Source organism: Dasypus novemcinctus, chromosome 30 (genome assembly GCF_030445035.2).
Source record: "Dasypus novemcinctus isolate mDasNov1 chromosome 30, mDasNov1.1.hap2, whole genome shotgun sequence".
NCBI lineage: Eukaryota > Metazoa > Chordata > Mammalia > Cingulata > Dasypodidae > Dasypus > Dasypus novemcinctus.
Window position 1 is genome coordinate 45,170,206 of NC_080702.1, and position 12,792 is coordinate 45,182,997.

Consider the following 12,792-nt stretch of genomic DNA (forward strand, 5'->3'; position numbering starts at 1 on the left):
CAATATTGCTATGATGCCATTTCTTTCCAACCTGATCTGTACATTCAGCTCAAACCAGTTCTAAATGCAAGCAAGTTATTTTGAGAATACTGACCAACTAATTCTAAAATTTTATTGAAAGACTAAAACCTAGAAAGCCAGTATTATACTGAGGAAGAACAGAATTGTAGGACCACACTAACTGATTTTGAGACTTATTAAAAAATTAACCAAACTGTGTTGCCTTTATAAAATAGACACATAATCTAGTGTTATAGAACTCAGAAATAGAGCCATGCAAATGCCATCAAATGTACTATAACAAAAGAGAAAGCTCAATTCAGTGGAGAAATTGTTGTCTTTTCAACAAATGGTTTTGGAAAAATGGGAAATATATATGTCAAACAAAAGCAGAAATTAATTACAGATTATGTACATTTCACAAAAGTTAACTCAATATGACTCATACATTAACATGTATGATGTAATGTGTAAACTTTCAGAATAAAGCATGCAAGAAAATTAAGTGTCCAGGTTTTGGTGATGAGTGTTTAGGTATAGCACTCAAAGCATGTCCCATGACAGAATAAAATTTGTAAGCTGTACTTTATTATAATGATGACTTCTGATCTGTGAAAGACATTGATAAGGGAGTGAAAGGAAAGTCAACAGACTTGGGGAAATATTGCAAAACATTTATCAAATAAATTATTTTTATTCAAAAGTACAAAGAATTCTTGATATCCAATATTAGGAAGGCAAAAACCCAATTAAAAATTATTAACAACCATACCTTAATATGCTTGCATTACATTAATGTGAAAGATGTATGTGTTAAGTGTGTGTGGGGTATGGAAGAGATATACCAAATATGCTATTTGATAATAGTCTAGTAGTCTAATGATAAATTTCATAATCTGTAACAAATTTTCCGCAATGGTGTGGTATTTTGCTGAAGTATTGTTGCATGGGGATTCTGCCTATGAGCATGATTGTTTTGTAACTTCACTTCTTCTTTAATAAAAATACTTATAAAATAAGCTGGGAGTGAATGCAATTCAAGTGGTTGAGCACCGAGTCCAATTCCCATCACCTTCTTAAAAATCAACCAATAAACCATGAAAAAATTAAACTCTCATTGATGAGTATATGTAACTCACTGGATGAGCATCTGCTTCCCACGTACATGGGTACATGGGTACATGGGTTCAATGCCCAATACCTCCTAAAAAAAATGGGCAAAGAATCAGAACAGAATCCTGACCAAGAAGATACATATTAGGCAAATAAGTATATGTTAAAAGATGCTACAAAAGACAAGTAATAATCTCAAATGGATGTTGCTAATGAAACCAGTTTAAACCGCTACTTGCATATGGTATCAATATATTTTATGACCCTTTAGGGAAGGCAAAACAACAGTGGCAATAGAATGATTGCTAGTTGCCAAGGGCATAGGAATGGGTCAGGAGAGTTGAAGAGGTAAAGCACAGGGAAATTTTTAGAACAATGAAACTGTTGTATATTATAACTGTAATTATAGGCACATGACTTCATGTATTTATCAAAACCCATTGAACTTGACATCACAAAGAGGGAACATAAATGGATGCAAATGAAAATTCAATGTGTGGTATAGAAAATGATCAAAAATGACCTGTTTGACAAATGCACGAAACGCCCTCACTGAAAGTTAAGTGGGGAATATGCTAAAATATTAATATTGGGCATGAATGGAGTCTGTCAAATGAATTCAACAGACATTGTACATAAGATTCTATTTGATAAAGTTGTTGCCCACCAGAGTATGGTTTACACATTCTTCTAATTCTATACATTTCTATGGTATCAAGCAATGAAGAAAATGGAAGGTGGACGGGGGAATATGTTTCACACTGTTGTATGGGAGTTTAAAAATAAACAGGAGGACACTCTACTGTCTGTGTTAATGGTTTATAGTTAGCAACAGTAGTGTAAACTCATGTGGAAGTGAATATAGATACAGAAGTTTGCATGTAGTAATATTTACAGATATGTGCATATATACATGGTACTGTACACACATATATTTCCTTATAATCTCCATGGAGAGGGTCCAGGAAAAAGGCACGTATAATGTCCAGACTTTGGATATTACCGCCATTGTATAATATGAGTGTTCTTGGAGAAACTTTTGACTGCAGGACTTTGACAAGAAATACACAAAAAGGGTTGGGTACATCTTGTAGCACTGAAATAAAATATTCAACAATGGGGATAATGTCAAATAGACACAAAGCACTGCTGAAAGAGCTCCCATGGCCAAAATTGGAACAAACAGAACAAAAAAATAAAATAGCACAGTATTACAACCCAAAGAATAAAATAAATGAGGATAATATCAAATAAATACAGGGCACAGCTGACACAGCCAAAATTGGAACAGCTTGAACAACAAAATAAAGTAACACACAAACCAAAGTCTAAAATAAATGTCGGGGAAGAGAACTTGGCCCAGTGGATAGGGCATCTGTCTACCACATGTGTAGTCTTTGGTTCAAGCCCTAGTCCTCCTTGACTCATGTGGAGCTGACCCACATGCAGTGCTGATGTGCGCAAGGAGTGTTGTGGCATGCAGGGGTGTCCCCCATGTAGGGGAGCCCCACGTGCAAGGAGTGTGCCCCGTAAGGACAGCCACCCAGTGCCAAAGAAGTTCAGCCTGCCCAGGAATGGTGCCACACACACGGAGAGCTGACAAAACAAGATGACACAACAACAAAGAGACACAGTTTCCTGTGCTGCTGATAACAATAGAAGCCAATGAAAAGAAGAACGCACAGCAAATGGACACAGAGAACAGACAACTGGAGCAGGGGAGGGGGGAAGGAGAGAGCAATAAAAAAAATAAAATAGATGTTATGAGTCAATTTTGATTTAAATAAATTAGTGATTAAACAGAAAAGAGATATAAATTCTATGCAGGTGAATTCCAATAATTCATGCAGCTATTGCTCTCTGAAAGCAGTGGAGCAAAAATCCCACCCCTGAAAGTATGTTACACATAATGATTACTTTCCAAAAGTAATATATGGAAAGGCAGAACACTGAGGAACTTTATACTCAGGGGATCTGAAAACACTCTTGGGCATATAAACAATAACAATGATAAGCCATGTTTATCGTATTTATCTTGGGTGTGATGTGATTTTTGCTCCGGTGTCTTCCTCCAAATCCCATAAACTCAGTCCAACAGGACAAGAACATCAGAAAATTTCCAGGTGAGAAAGACTTTACAAAATGCTTGACTTGCACACTTCAAAACTATGGAGGCCATCAATATGAGGAGTCTGAGAAGGCCTAGAAATTTATTACAAATAAATGTCATGTGGTGACACGTCAGCCCTAGAAATTTATTACAAATAAATGTCATGTGGTGTTTTCAATGGGAGACGTTAACAACAAGAGAAAGGAGGAGACATTCTTGCAAACACTCTCTACTATCCTTGAAAATGTTCTGTAAATGTAAACTGTTCTATGATATTAAGTTTATTAAGAAAGAAATTATTAGTGAAATGCAAAATTCTAGGAAAATCACACTCTAAGCTTCAAGCCAGATACAATTACAAACCTTGTACAATAATATCGCATTGGTATAAGTCACACATTCTTCCTCCATTAAATCAGAATAGTGAAAAATGATTTTGTAGAGTAACCGGATTTTATAAAATAATTAATAAAAATATTTAGCATGTTGACTAGTATAGAAACAAATATTTTTATTTATTGTAATTTAACCCTACACAGACTCATTCCCCCCATGCCCTTCCCACTTCCACTGTGCTATTTCTGTTTCTCACCAACTCTCTGGGGATTTGACAACAGGGATAGTAACATTGACACAGAGAGCTTTTGTCATGGCATGCCTTTTCATGAACTTCACCTCTTAAAACTCTCACTGTCTCTCCAATAACGTCAAACATAAATATCCACCTTGTGGAAAACCTCAAGGTTGTCCTTTATCTGGCTGCTGCCATCCAGACCAGGTTCATGCTGCACTTTTCATGATCTGCCCCTCAATGTTCATCAGATAAAAGTACTATTTTCTTTTTATTTTTAAAATAAACTTTTATCAACATATATCATTCATACATGACATACATAAACAATAAGAGTATTATAAAATTTGTGAATTTATAAAAACAAATATGTATATCATCATATAAGGTACCCATACATCACCCTACCACCAACACCTTGCATTGTTGTGAAATATTTGTTACAAACTACGAAAGTGTATCCTCAAGGTATTACTACTAACTGCAGCCTATATCTTACATTGGATGTATTTTCCCCCAACCCACCCAATTATTAACACCTTATATTAGTGTTATATATTTGTTGTGGTCCATGAGAAAAGACTCTCATATTTCTCTTGTTAACCACAGTCCTATTTTTTAAAACTCATAAATTAGGGTTATATTGATCCAATATTTGAGTCCCTCTTCTCTTCTTGCTTTGCGTACAAAATTTTCTCCTCTTGAAATTACGCAAATTCTTGCTTCAAGGCTCATTGCAACCATTAGCTGCATCTTGAAACACTTCCTACCCTCCACAGGTTATGTCCAAACTTTTGGATCCACTTTAGTAGGATTTCAGGACCACCACAGGATCCTGCATGCCCTCACTTCTCTTTCTCTTGTATGTATCTGTTTTAGATAAGGAACAATATCTTATGCATTTCCTTATTCCAAAATTAATACTTAGTGCTTACCATGGACTATTTGATAACTAAATGTTTACTGATTGACTAAAAGAAAAAAAAAATGGATGAACATGGTTAAACATATGCAAGCAAGAATTGTAGACAAAGAAGCAGCAGTGAAACAAGGAAAAACATGCCAAAGGAGGGAAGTCCCATGAGTGAGTGCTAACACAAGAGGAGTTATATTGTGGAGAGAAGATAGTTTGATGTACCTGTTATCTGTCTCCACAATCAGGCTTTTTAAGATTGCAGGACTTGGTATTTTAAATTTCTTTACATGCATACTACGTTGATTCCCCTAAAGTTTTCTACCAATAAAAGGATGTCACTGGAGTCCCAATACATTCCTCCGGCACCTGATAAGATTGTGTGACTCACTCAGAAATTATCAAGGCAGAGTCTGAGTCCATCAATGCAGTTATTTCTTGAATGATCGATGGAATTGCAAGTTCTGCTCTCTGAAAGAAAAGTGAGATTGAACCACTCCTGAAGTATCTAGAAGACAAAATTGCATTTTCTCTTCACCAGAGATTATTAAAGTACACTTGAGAGATGGTAGGGGAAGAATTTAGAGTTTCCATGACTTAAGGGACTCTATCCCCATAAGCCTCATTAATCAAGTATGCCTTTGTCTTGCTTATCACTGAGATATTTAGTTTTTTGGAGACATAAAAGAAAAACACAATGGAAACTTGTGCTGATTTTTACACTTGGGAGACAGCTTTGGAGCTCCATGTTGATCGTTTATTCCAGAGGACACCTTCCTTCCTAGGAGAAGATCAACTCTCTTTAGACACGAGCTCTAAAATTGTAAACAGTCTCCAAATGATTTCTCTATCACTGATTCTGGAGAGAGAATCTGAGTACACTAAAATATCTTATGTCGCCATCTCTCTCCTCTGGAGTTGGCTTTCATACATGGGGCTTCCCTCTCTCTACAGGATTCCTTCTTGTCTCACTGCTTTTCACCCCATAGTTAGCAATAATGTTCAGTACACTTAAACATTTGTTTTCTCAGTCATTCAATAAATATTTATTCAGCAATACCATATGGTAAAAACTAAACTATGTGCTGTGAATAAAGAATAGTGTTAGATATTTTGCTTCTGCTCAAACAGCTCACAAACTATGCAACGCAAGTGGCAAGGAAATAAATAATTACAAAACCATAAGGTTGTACTGGAGTCCTCCTGAAGTTTATTTCCATAAAAATCAAGATTAGCTTTTCCATTTCTGCTAAAAAGGCTCCTGAGAATTAGATGAGGATTACATTGAAGATCTAGAATACTTTCAGTAATTCTGACACATTAATAATCTTAAATCTTCCTATCCATGAACACGGAATGTCTCATCCTCTACTTAGATCTTTTCAAACTTCGAGCAACATTTTTTTTGGAGTTTTCATTGTAGAACCCCTATAGTTAAAATTAATCCTAGGCATTTTGCTCTTTTAGAGACTGTATTAAATATATCTTTTTAAATATCCATTTTAAATGTTCTTTGCTGGTATATAAAACACAAGTAATATTTGCAGGTTGATTATTTTTTTCTTAACTCCGGCATTTATTCTCAAGGTTAAATATGCAGAGGAGTCACCAAAAATTATAGTAAGAAAACTGTCATGTAAGTCTTCATTTTTTTTAAGCAACTAGCTTTATTTTATTTTTAGTTTTATTTTTTGAAGATATTTAGATCACAAAAAAGGTTACATTAAAAAATATAACACATTCCCATATACCCCATTCCCCACAGCCCCCACTTCCCCAACATCAACAACCTCTTTTACCATTATGGCATATTTCTTGCATTTGATGAATACATTTTGTAGCACTACTGCACCACATGGAAAAATATTTTACATTGTAGTTCACACTCTCCCCCATTACATTCAGTGGGTTATGGCAGGATAAATAATTTCCAGCATCTGTCCCTGCAATATAACTTAGGAGAACTCTAAGTCTCAAAAATGTCCTCACATCACATTTCTTCTTCTCTCTCCCTGCCCTCAACAACTACTGTGGCTACTTTCTCCACATCAATGTTACAGATTCTTCTATTACTAATCTCAGTCCCCTCTAATCCTTATTTTAATCCTGTATTCTGAGGAAACTGGGATGGTTTATGTCCACTCCATCTCTTTATCAAGAGTGTTCTTAAATCCCACATAGGGGATGTAATTATCCTCCTTGGAGTTGTAGACACTCTTGGTCCCCTGGTATGGTGTTTGACCATCTTCACCCCACTCTTAGCTGAATGGGTAAATCCAACAAAATGGAAAGTAGGAGTTTCAACTGTGCTGAGGTTCAGTGCCCAGCTGACATTCGGCCAGTCCAGGGATTCCAGTCTCCTGAGTATACTCCAACCCCAGCACCAACCACAGGTACAGTAAAAGTGAAAGAAGAGACACATGTAGATAGGTCATACCTGAGTCCAACTCCATCACGCTCAGGAACACAAGTTCCAAAGTAGAGCCCATTCACAAGGCACTGAACACTAGAGTCATCTGCCATGAGCGTAGATCTTGTGTGTCTCCATAGCCTTCAGGAGCACCAGTAACTGGGTTGTATCTACTTTGGCTGTCTCTTGGATCCTGCTGAGTCATGCATAAGTATAATCCCCCCAATGACCTCGCAACTCTTTTTGGAAGACTCTTATCCACATAAGCTCCTTTGACTTTACCAATTCCCCCTTTTATTCAAGGATTTTTTCTAGGTGTATCAAGAGTTAGTAATTGGTAGTAATCCCTCAGTTCCATCGATACTCATCCCCAGGTGTCATGTCCAACACTGGGGGGAAGGTAATGCATTTACATGCTGAGTTTGGCTTAGAGAGTGGCCACATTTGAGCACCATGTAGGCTCTCAGAATGTAACTCTTTGGCATCCTGTAGCTCTAGGCCTTGTTGAAATTTCAGGCACGCAGGATCACAAGAATGGTCATCAGTATCAAGGGCTCATCACTGGAGTATCCTTCTTCACTGTTCTTTGCCTTTGCACTTTGGGAATTGATGCAGTTCCACTGAGGAATGTGACAGACCTCCCCTGGCTAGGAACTCAGCACTCCCTCAGTTGTCATTTGCAACTGTAAGTACTATAAAAACACCCAATGGATATCTGAGCATTTTTATATACCCTATATACATGTCCTGGAGGACTCCCTCCCAATCAAGTTTCCCCCATCAATAACACCCAACACCAGTGCTCCTCCCCTGCCATTTTTGAACCCCTCTGTGGTCAAAAACTTCTTAAAAAATGAAGCCTAGTATCTTGACAAATTCAATTAGTAGGAAAATGAAATATTAATGATAGATTTAAAAATTAGAAATAGAATACGTACTAATTTAGAAAAACCAAAATAAAGCAAAAAATGAATTGGGGTATTAAAAAATGAAAAATATTATAAAATGCTACTTTTGACATTTTGTCTGTGTTCACTGTAATAGCTGTTATCCAGTATGTACAATGGCAATGCAATCTCTTTCATTCCTTCCTAAATGCCTACATTCCTTTTCTATTAATTTTTAAATTTGTCTTCAAAAAAGTTTTAGATCACAGTAAAGTCACACAAACAATATAGGGGACTCCCATATACCCAACAACAAACCCTTCTCACCCTTTCCAATTGTGATATTTAGGTTCTTTTGTCAAATTGGCTAGGTAATTGTGCCCAGTTGTCTGGTGAAGCAAGCACTTGGCTAAATGTAATACAAGGGTATATATGGACTTTAGTCACCATGGACTTTACTGTTGTGGTAAACATAGACAGCAGTTTATAATTATATCAATCATGGAGATTGCCATCTGCAGTGAGTGATTCTTTATCCAATCAGTTGAATGTCTTAAAAGGGGAAGTGATTCCAGCATTGAGAGAAAATATTACATCTCATCTTTGGACAGGCAACATTTCCCAGAACTCATCAAGAACCTTCACTGGACTTTCATTGCAACCCCTGGTAGCAGCCTGCTTACAGAACTTGTGCATACCCATTGCTGTGTGAGAGACTCTTATAAAATTACATACTACTAACAGATATCTCTTGTTGATTTGGCTTCCCTAGAAAACACAGAATAATACAGCTGAGCACCAGGAGTGGTTCTTAAAGAAATAGTCTTAAACAAGGAGTGTCTGAGTTGGTCCTGGGAGTTTTGCAATTGACTCTCTACTCTAATTGAACTCAAAGGTACTGACAACTCCCTTTCAATTAATGAAGAGGCTGCTAACAGACCATGGTGCGAGTTGGCCATCAACATACACAAAATAGTATCCCTGAATTCCCATACTTCCATGCTTGTGAGAAGCAAAGATCAGGGTGAGGGTGCTTTCAAAACCCAAACAGAGTTTTGTGGAGTCAAACAATATAATGATGTTGGCTGGCTACTCCTAGATACTCTGGATACTGTTACAAAAGAAAGAGATAAGTTTAAGGCTTCACATTTGAAACTTAAAGATGGAATGGATGGTGCAAAAGTTTCTATGTGTGCTCTGAAAGAAAATAATGTTTCCTGTAGTCACAGGTTCAAAATATCTAGGAACCAAACTCAGACTCTCATTGTACGAGTAGTGGAGTTACAAAGGAAACTAAAATCCCAGCCCCACAGGATTTCTGCAGGTAAAGTGAAGGTATTGATTGGAAATGAATGGAAAACAGATAGTTGAGATGGAGACATACGGGATGATGATTATATTGATGGAAATACTGGAACCTTGAATTCCGTTGAGACTTTATCTGATAAGCCTGTCATGGACTGCCCTGTCCAGGCCAAACCTTGTCAAACTATCATCCAGTCTCCAGTCTGCCCCAGGGAATCTGAAATAACTTCCCACTCTGAGGTGGGTACCAGCCCATCTGAAGCCTGCCCTGCCCAGCTTCTGGCCTGCTTCCAGGAGTCTGGACCTCCCCCCAACCCTGAGGTACTTACCAGTCAAACTACAGTATGCATGGCTGAGCCTCCAGTCTGCCAGGAAGAAACTGCATTTCAACCCTTGCCTGAAGAGATTAATTCTGTCTTACCAAAAGAAAATGCAAGGGAATGCCGTGAGGTCAGTTGTTAGTAAGGCATTCCTTCTTCTTATTCACCCCAACTACCTCTCTTGTATTTGAGACCTATCACAGACTAAAATCACAACCAGCTGCTAAAGGTGAAATACAAAATGTGAACCAAGAGGAATTAAGGTATGATCAGAAAGAATTGCATGAGTTTTCCAACTTATATAGACAGAAATCAGGGGAATATGTGTGGGAATGGATTCTAAGAATGTAGGATAATGATGGAAGGAATATAAATTTGGATCAGCATGAATTTATTGATATGGTGCCACTAAGCAGAAATTCTGGATTCAACACTGTAGATTGAGGTGCTATAAAGAGATCTAACACTTTGTTTAGATGGCTGAATGAAACATGGGCCAAAAGAAAGCCTAGTATGTCTGAGGTTGAGATTCCCAATTTGCCCTGGTATAGTAGAATGGGGATTTCAAAGGCCTAGGGAGATTGGAATGCTAGAATGGATTTACCATTTGAGAGCCGCCCACCTACAGCAGGCAGTAATATTGGGAATTAATAGATGAATGTGGAACCTGGCAGAGAGTACAAGTGGACATCAGTAACCCCCAAGATGGGTGCTCAAAGACCCCCACTCCCATGGTTCTGTCATCCAAACAAAGAATTCTTGTAGATCCAGGGAAAGCCCTAGATATTCCCCAAGGACTTTATCATTGGGTCTTCACTCAGTGATTGATGGGTGGGTTAATTAATCAAAACAACAAACATTTGGAACTCCTCCCCTGCCATTAGCAAAGGGGTGGAATAATGAATAAATTAAAAAGTAGTCCATGAGGACGGAGCACTCTCACCCCACCCTCTTTCCTCTGGACCCATTCCTTCCCTCTGTGCCCTGCTCTTGTCATTTTTACTCTTCCACATGGCCTTGCAAGTAAACCTGGGCATTTATAATCTATAATGAGGAATTGTAGCTTGTAAATCATCCCTCTTTAGGCATTCCCACCCCCTTTCACACTACCTGGGACCATTGCTCTGTTATTTTCTCCCGTTTCTCTTCCTTCTCTATCTTTCTGAATAAATTACTGACCTAACTCAACCAGCAGGCTCTTGAAATTCATTTCTCCAGCATAGCCAAGGACCTAGATAAAACCTGTAACATATTTGGTGAGCCAGCCAGGAGTTTATTGGTTTGAGAAACCATGGCCTACAGGCTGTTTAATACCTTCCTTTGGTTCTCTATTTTAAATGGGTTTACCTATGAGATCTCAAAGTTTATATTCCCAGGAGGGAAGAATTCCTGGGCTCAGGAATTCTCCACATCTTCCTTCATACTACACACTACACAGGCTTGTCAAATCTGACCCCAGCTAGGATAACTAAGTCATAAGTCAGTGGCTTAAATAATGGTATTGCCAAGACAGAGATTCCCTGAGAGAGCACAGGACTCTGTGAAGATTTTTCATGCCATTTTAGCAGATGGTCTTTGTCCTCTGTCCTGCCTGCCATTACCTTCTCCCACCCACTCCCCAAGAGGGTGCATGGAAAGTTGGAAAGCCAAGTGCTTACCCCTCCAACTGGACCCACATCTTTGCAAGCAGTACTCCTATCTGATCACACCCAGCTATCTAGAGGAATGAAGTAGTCAGGCAATGGACAGAGCCAAAATGGATGCTGTGGGAGTTCCCTTCCCAAGGGATATCAGAAGAATGCTTGTGGGCCAGATAATTTCTAAAAATTGATATTCTCAGGATGCTGAGACAAGACCACAGCTCCAAATTATGTGGAGCACTGAATATTAGTCAGACTAGGACTCTGGATTGTCAGAATGATCAACTAAAGGGTGCTTCTTCATTCTTCCTACAATAATAGATTCAGTCTCTATACTACCAGAAAACTCCCCATAGGAGTCTCTTAGGAATCAGCCTACTGCTGTTCCACTTGGTCACAGTATAGCCATGATCCACCTCTGTACAGAGCCCTGAATTCCAGTTAAACCAATGGAAGAAAAGAGAACAGATAAATCTGAGGCCCAGAAACCTCATATCATGTCTCCGTAAAGAAATGAGGACGTAAACCTCAAACTTCACAGTTTACACTCACTTGTGCCTATAAAAATTGTGAATAGAGATCAAGATCCAAACCAGTTCCTAAACCTCTTCTGAAAATGTAAAAATCCCATGTGCCATCAATTGACATCAGAGTTCCTAGAGATGCTAAAGATATAAAATTCTCTCATGTTTTAATTTTGTGTATAACCTTGTGTTCAACTTTGAAATTGATTTAACTTTGTTTGTGCCTAGGATATCAGATTTGGGGTTCATCTACTAGAAATTGGATAACAGTGAAAGGTAATCTGAAAATGGGTCTCTGATGGTTAATATTGTCTTGCTAGTGGATTTAATGTGTAAATCACAAGTGAAATTAATTCAACTGCTAGAAAAGCAGAGAAACTTCACAAAGATTTTACTAATAAAATTCTTGTGACTTAGTTAATAAAGGTACCCAATTCATCCCAAGGTAAAAACATAATGGATAGTGAGGTAAAATCTTACTAGAAAGTAACTCAGAGTTAAGATTATTTATAAATGCCTTTACATTAAAAAACAGGAAAAGGATAAAACTGAATTATAACTGGGTGGATTTACTCTAAACCTACTGTTGTATGTGCCAATTCTAAACTAATCTTCCCCCCCCTTTTTTTTTCATCACTTCAAGCCTAGCCTTACACTTTGCATTTGCTTATGATTATTTCATAGCAGCTTCTGCCACTATGGCTCAGGGAAAAGCAAACTTGAAACATCCTGTCTCCTGTCCTACTTGTATTAATGACTTTGCTTTCTCTTATGGCTCCAAGTGGGGACTAAATTGCTGACTGGTGGAATTATTGACCCTTGGGGTTGAACATCCACTTTTCCAGGCCAATGACCACTGAAGCCCTATTATCTCTGAGTCTGGGAAGTGAAGGAGGCCTCCTGACTTGACTGGTGGGGTTCTCAAAAATGGCAATTCATAAGAGAAACCAGTTTCCCAGAGGATTCCATAGCCTCAGTAAATATACTTAGAATTAGTCT